Here is a 7072-nt window from a genome sequence, read left to right on the forward strand (position 1 = left end):
TGGCCCGGTCGGGCGGCGGACGGGCCGGCGCTGGGCCTGCGGGCCCGCGTCGGTGGGAGGCGGCGGCGATGTGGACCGGGGCGGCGGCGTGAATCACGACGTGACATGTGGCGGCGGCGGGCTATTCGGACATGTCCGCCTCGCGCGGTTTCGTCCGGCGGCGGCGGGAGAGATGGATCTAGGGTTAGGGGTGGTAGAGACCCGGGATTTACGGGGAGGGGGGGTGTATATATAGGCATAAGTAGAGCTAGGAGAGTCCAAATGAGGTGCGGTTTTCGGCCACGCGATCGTGATCGAACGCTCTAGGACATGGAGCAGAGTTTGGTGGGTTTTGGGCCAAATTGGAGGGGTGTTGGGCTGCAACACACACGAGGCCTTTTCGGTCCCTCAGTTAACCGTTGGAGTATCAAACGAAGTCCAAATGATACGAAACTTGACAGGCGGTCTACCGGTAGTAAATCAAGGCCGCATGACAAGTCTCGGTCCAATCCGGAGATGTTTAATTCCCACACACGAAAAAAAGCTAGAAATGGCCACCGGAGGAGAACGAAGCGCCGGAATGCAAAACGGACAACGGGGAAAATTCTCGAATGCATGAGATGAACACGTATGCAAATACAATGCACATGATGACATGATATGAGATGCATGAAAACGAAAACAACACACGGAGACAAAACCCGAACCCGAGGAAATAAATATAACTTAACGCCGGAAACGGCAAGAGTTGGAGTACAAATTGGGAAAGTTACATCCGGGGTGTTACATGCATCCTCTTCCAATGTTATTACTAATAGTTAATCTAAAAACAGGATTTGGCATGAGTTAGTGAGAGAGATATTTTATTGATTATCAATGAGTACAGTACATCACGGTGTGAAACGATTTGTTACAGTAGCAAAAAGGCCCGTGCGTTGCAACGGGAGGAAAAAATCCACTCATATCTCTAGCTGGGTCAGTTGGACAAACTGTGCGTGGCCGGTTGACAGGTTATGAGATTGAACCCTCCCATCGACAATTTTATTCTTCTTCGGACCGGGTGCATAGTGCGCCGCCAGATGGGCTTCCTCTATTGGGCCAAACGGGTGGAAAATAACGAAACCAAATAGCGTACATGAAATTAATTGAAATGGGACCAAACGAAGCGGGACGAAACAAAGAATATCACCTCCCTTTAGTAGTAGGTATAGATATAGATAAGAGGGTGTAGTACATGCTAGAGGAAATAAATTTAAAGCCCATATCCAATATACTCGGCTAACACCCAAATTTACTCGGAAAACTCTAAGCCAAGTGTATGACACGACGTTTAGGATTCCGGTTACACCATGTCGGCGATTGGGTATAATCCAAGTATTTTCTATCATGTACTCAACGAAGCGTAAGCCGAGTGTAGTATATGGTTGCTCGGCAATATAAAGGTCTTTGACGGCTAGGCTACATTAAGGGTGGTCACACATGGCACCTTTCCCTAATTTATGTGCTCCGGAAGGCTTCTTGGCGTATATATAAGCCAAGTGCCATGCTCTGTGCGAATATTTCTGGTAGAGCTTCTTGGCGTCTATGTAGCTAGCTTGCTGTCAAAATTCTGATGAGCAAGACTAGGTCCGGTGTCTAACAATTGGAAGTTATAGCAGCAGTCCCCATCATGCTCCAGGTAAAAGGTTTAGATTACGACAACGAGTTGTGAGCCTGTGACTATACAACATATAACACGAGTTTGTCTATGTGCTTCTGTGCGCCACCGCTTTTCTTTTCACAACTCCCTCCATCACATAATATAAAAGCGTATTTGACAGTGTAGTGTAAAACACTATTATATTATGGGACAGAGGGAGTATTAATTACCGACAACTAGTAAAGCTTAGTTGGTGTAGTAATTAGGGGCTACTAGCTAGGTACCTCCAACCTATGGCCGTTTCCAGCCCCATCCTTACAAATCTCATTATTATTCGACTAATCAGTTACTGAGTAGAATCAACAACCAAAACCTTTTGTTTGTTTAAACAACATCTCCGTCTGTCTTTCTCATTGAAATAAAAGATCATCTCTGTTTTGTCGTTGTTTTAAATAACGCGCTGACATGGATTATCTCCTTTTGAGTTCAACTGCCTTCGGAAAATCGCTAAAATAGTGTAGAAAATTTAAAAAATCAGATTTTTTTGCGGATGAAAATCAACATATGTTCTAACACCCAGTAAAAGTTCGCCTAGAGAAGTCAGCCGTGGAGGCCTATAGAGAAGAAAAAAAATTCGGCACTCAAAAACACGCATTTGGAGCATGCATTTTCTATGTTTTTGGGCATAGTAACAAGCTGTTAGATCACATGTTGATGTTCATACATAAAAAAATTCAGATATATTCCTTATTTGTTACATTTCTTTCAATTTGCTGTTTATGCGGGTGCAACTGTGCTCGGTATTAGAGTAACACTTTTGGCTATTTTGGCGGTATAACACTGTTGTGCCAATTGGAGGGGCATGGTGCTAAATGCATCCTGCACTGTTTAGATCTATTTAGCGCACTATAGTGAGCGTCAAACATTGAATACCAAAGCCGCTATTTAAAACTATGTCTTTTATATGCGACATTGAATGCATCCTATTGCAATGTTAATTGTAATAGTTAAACTACAAACCGGCTTTGTCATGTGTTTTTAAGAGAAAATATTTTATCAATTATCATTGAGTACACTACACCACGGTGTGAAAAGGTTTGTTACATAAGAGGGTGTAGTACGTGCTAGAGGAAATACATTTAAACCCGATATATCCAATATACTCAGCTAACACCCAAATTTACTCGGCAAACTAAAAATCGTGTGTCGACACCACATTAGGATTCGTTGTTCACCAAGTCGGCAGTTGGGTATAAGCTAATTATTTTCTATTATGTACTCGACAAAGCATAAGTCGAGCGCACTATATGGCTGCTCGGCAACATAAAAGTCTTTGACGGCCAGGCTACATTAGCATGGCATGTTTTCATAATTTACGTGCCCCGGAAGGCTTCTTGGAGTATATATATGCCAAGCGCCATGCTCTGGGCGTACATTTCTGGCAGAGTTTCTTGCGGAATACCACATGTCATCGAGTTAAGCATAGAGTCTTCTGAGTATACTTGGCAGTTGCTAAATCATATGTGTTGCTTTCAGTTGGATAGATGACAAGGGTGATTGGCATGTAGCTAGCTTCTTGCCAAACTGATGTGATTATTATGATGAGCAAGACTAGGTCCGGTGTCCTACAACTAGAAGTTATAGCAGTTGTCCCATCCAGCTCAACGGAAAAGGTTATGATTACGACAACGAGTTGTGAGCTGGTGACTGTACAACATATTGCACGATTTTGTTTTTTCTGCCGTACACCACCGCTTTTGTTCGCTATTAATTACCTACAACTAATGAAGCATAGTTATTCACAAAAAATGGAACCCAGTTAGTGTAGTAGTTAGGGGCTACAAGCTAGGTACTTCCAAAATCTGGCCCTAGTTCCGGCCCCATCCATACATATCTCATTAAATACGACTATTCAATCACGGAGTAGAATCAACAACTAGAACCTTCTGTTTGTTTGCACCACATCTCCGTCTATCTTTTGCATCTAAATAGAAGTTTCTCACCTTTTTATCATAGTTTTAACTAGCACGCTGACATGGAATATCTGCTCCCGGCCTCAGCTATCTTTGGAAAATCCCTCAGTGTAGAAAATTTTAAAAATCAGATTTCTTTATGAACATCAACATATGTTCTAACGCTCCGTAAAAAATCACTTGGAGATGTCATCCGTGGAGGCCTTTAGAAAAAAGCCAAAATTCAGGACACAAAAACATGCATATGGAGCACACATGTTTCTATTCTTTTTGGCACAACAACTATGGGTGTCTTTTGGTGGCGAAATTTTACAAGATGCTAGATCACTTGTTGATGTTCATACGTGAAAAAAGTCAGATATATTGCTTATTTGTTACATTTTTTCAGTTTACTGTTTATACATGTGCAACTGTGCTTAGGATTTCTCAGCTCTATAACGATGTTGTAGCAATTGGACGGGTGTCACCGCGAATGCATCATGCACAATTTATACATATTTATCGCACTATAATTAGTGTAAAACATAGAATATCGTAATCAGCTATTAAAAACTATGCTTTTTATATGCGGCATTGAATACATCCTTTTCCAGTGTTATTTGTAGTAGTTAAACTAAAAACATGCTTTGTTATTTGTTAGTGAGAGAATATTTTATCGATTATCATTGAGTACACTACACGAGCATGTGAAAAGGTCTGTTATATAAGAGGGTGTAGTACGCGGTAGAAGAAAGACGTTTAAATCAAATATCCAATATACGCGGCTAACACCCAAATTTACTCGGCAAACTCTAACCCGAGTGTCCGACATGGCATTTATGATTCGGCTTACACCATGTCCACAGTTGGGTATAAGCCAAGTATTTTCTATCATGTACTCGACAAAGCCTAAGCCGAGCACATTATATGCCCGCTCGGCAACATAAGGTCTTTGACGGCCAGGTTACATTAAGGGCTGTGACACAAGGCATAATTCACGTGCCCCGGAAGGCTTCATGGCGTATATGTAAGCCAAGCGCCATGCTCTGGGCGTACATTTTTGGCAGAGCTTCATGCACACTACCACGTGTCATCGGGTTAAGCATAGAGTCCTCTAGGTATACTTGGGAGTTGTTAAATCATATCCGTTATTTTCAGTTGGATAGATGGCCAGGGTGATTGGCATGTAGCCAGCTTATTATCGAATTTCTGAATTCATGTGAGTATTATGATGAGCAACACTTGGTTCGGTGTCCAACAACTAGAAGTTATAGCAGCTGTACGCATTGAGCTCAAGCGAAAAGTTTCAGAAAACGACATCGAGTTATGAGCCTGTGACTATACAACATATTACACGAGTCTGTTTCTGCTTCGGTACACCAGGCTTTTGTTCACTATTAATTACCTACAACTAATGAAGCTTAGTTATCCGCAACAGAAAATTTAGCTTAGTTAGTGTAGTAATTAGGGGCTACCAGTTAGGTACCTCCAACCTATGGCTCTAGTTCCGGCCCCATCCATACATGTTTCTTTAATATTCCACTACTCAGTTACAAAGTAGAATCAACAACCATAACATTTTGTTTGTTTGCACCAAATATCCGCCTGTCTTTCTCTTTTAAATAAAAGGTTCTCACTTCTCTGTTATACTTTTAAATAGGGCGATGACATGGATTATCTTCTTGCGAGGTCAGCTACCTTTGGGAAATTCCTAAATAGTGTATGAACATCAACATATGTTCTAACACCCAGTAAAAATTCACTTGGAGAAGTCAGTCGTGGAGACCTGTAGAAAAAAAGTAAAATTTCAGACACAAGAACACACATTTGGAGCACACATTTTTCTTTTTCTTTGGCATAGCAACTATGGGTGTCTTTTGGTCACGTAATTTTAGAAGATGTTAGATCACTTGTTGATGTTTATACATAAAAAATGTCAGATATATTCCTTATTTATTACTTTTCTTTTAGTTTACTGCTTACACGGGTGCAACCGTGCTCAGAATTATGTCGGCGGTATAACACTGTTGTAGTTGTTGAATGGGCCTCACGCTAAATGCATCATGCAAAATTTAGATCTATTTAGCGAACTATAGTTAGCGTAAAACAAAGAATGCCATAGCTAGCAATTTAAAACTATGCTTTTCATATGCGGCGTTGAATACATCCTCTTCCAATGTTATTTCTAGTAGTTACACTAAAAACAGGCTTTGTCATGAGTTAGTGAGAGATAATATTTTATCAATTATCATTGAGTACACAACACCAGGGTGTGAAAAGGGTTGTTACATAAGAGGGTGTAGTACACGCTAGAGAAAATACATTTAAAGTCGTATCCAGTATACTCGGCTAACACCCAAATTTTCTCGGCAAACTCTAAGCCGAGTGTCCGACACGACATTAGGAGTCGTCTTACACAATGTCGGCAATAGGGTATAAGCCAAGTATTTTCTATAACGTAATTGACAGAAGCGTAAGCTGAGCGCAGTATATGGCTGCTCGGCAACATAAGGTCTTTGACAGCCAGGCTACTTTAAGGGTTGTGACACATGGCAGAATTCATGCCCTGGAAGGCTTGTTGCTGTATATGTAAGCCAAGCGCCATGATCGGGGCATACATTTCTGGCAGAGCTTCTTGCGCTACAACGTGTCATCGGGTTAAGCATATAATCCTCTAGCTAATACTTGGGAGTTGCTAAATCATATATGTTGCTTTCAGTTGGATAGATGGCTTGGGGGATTGGCATGTAGCTAGCTTATTGATGAAATTCGGAATTGATGTGAGTACTATGATGAGCAAGACTATCTTCGTTGTCCACCAACTAGTTATATGTCCGCCGCTTTTGTTCAGTATTAATTACTTACAACTAATGAAGCCTAGTTATTCGCAACAAAAAATGTAGCTTAGTTAGCGTAGTAATTAGGGGCTACCAGCTAGGTACCTCCAACCTATGGCCCTAGTTTCGGCCCCATCCATACATATTTCATTAATATTCAACTATTCAGTTACGAAGTAGAATCAATAATCATTACATTTTTTTATTTGCACCACATCTCCCGCCTGTCTTTCTCATTTACATAAAAGCTTTGCAATTTTTTGCTATATTTTTAAATAGCGCGCTGACATGGATTTACTACTCCTAAACTCATCTACCTTTGGAAAATCGCTAAAATTGTGTAGAAAATATAAAAAATCAGATTTTTTGTCGATGAACATCAACATATGTTCTAACACCCAGTAAAAATTCACCTAGAGAAGTCATACGTGGAGACCTGTAGGAAAAAAATCACGACCCAAAACAAGCATTTGGAGCACGCATTTTTCTTTTTCTTTGGCACAACAACTATGCGTGTCTATTGGTCATGTAATTTTGCAAAATGTAAGATCACTTGTTGATGTTTATACATAAAAATGTCATATACATTTCTTATTTATTACTTTTCCTTTTGTTTACTATTTACACGGGTGCAACTGTGCTTGGGGTTATCTCGGCGGTATAAC

Source organism: Triticum dicoccoides, chromosome 2A, assembly GCF_002162155.2.
Source record: "Triticum dicoccoides isolate Atlit2015 ecotype Zavitan chromosome 2A, WEW_v2.0, whole genome shotgun sequence".
In the NCBI taxonomy this organism is placed as follows: Eukaryota; Viridiplantae; Streptophyta; class Magnoliopsida; order Poales; family Poaceae; genus Triticum; species Triticum dicoccoides.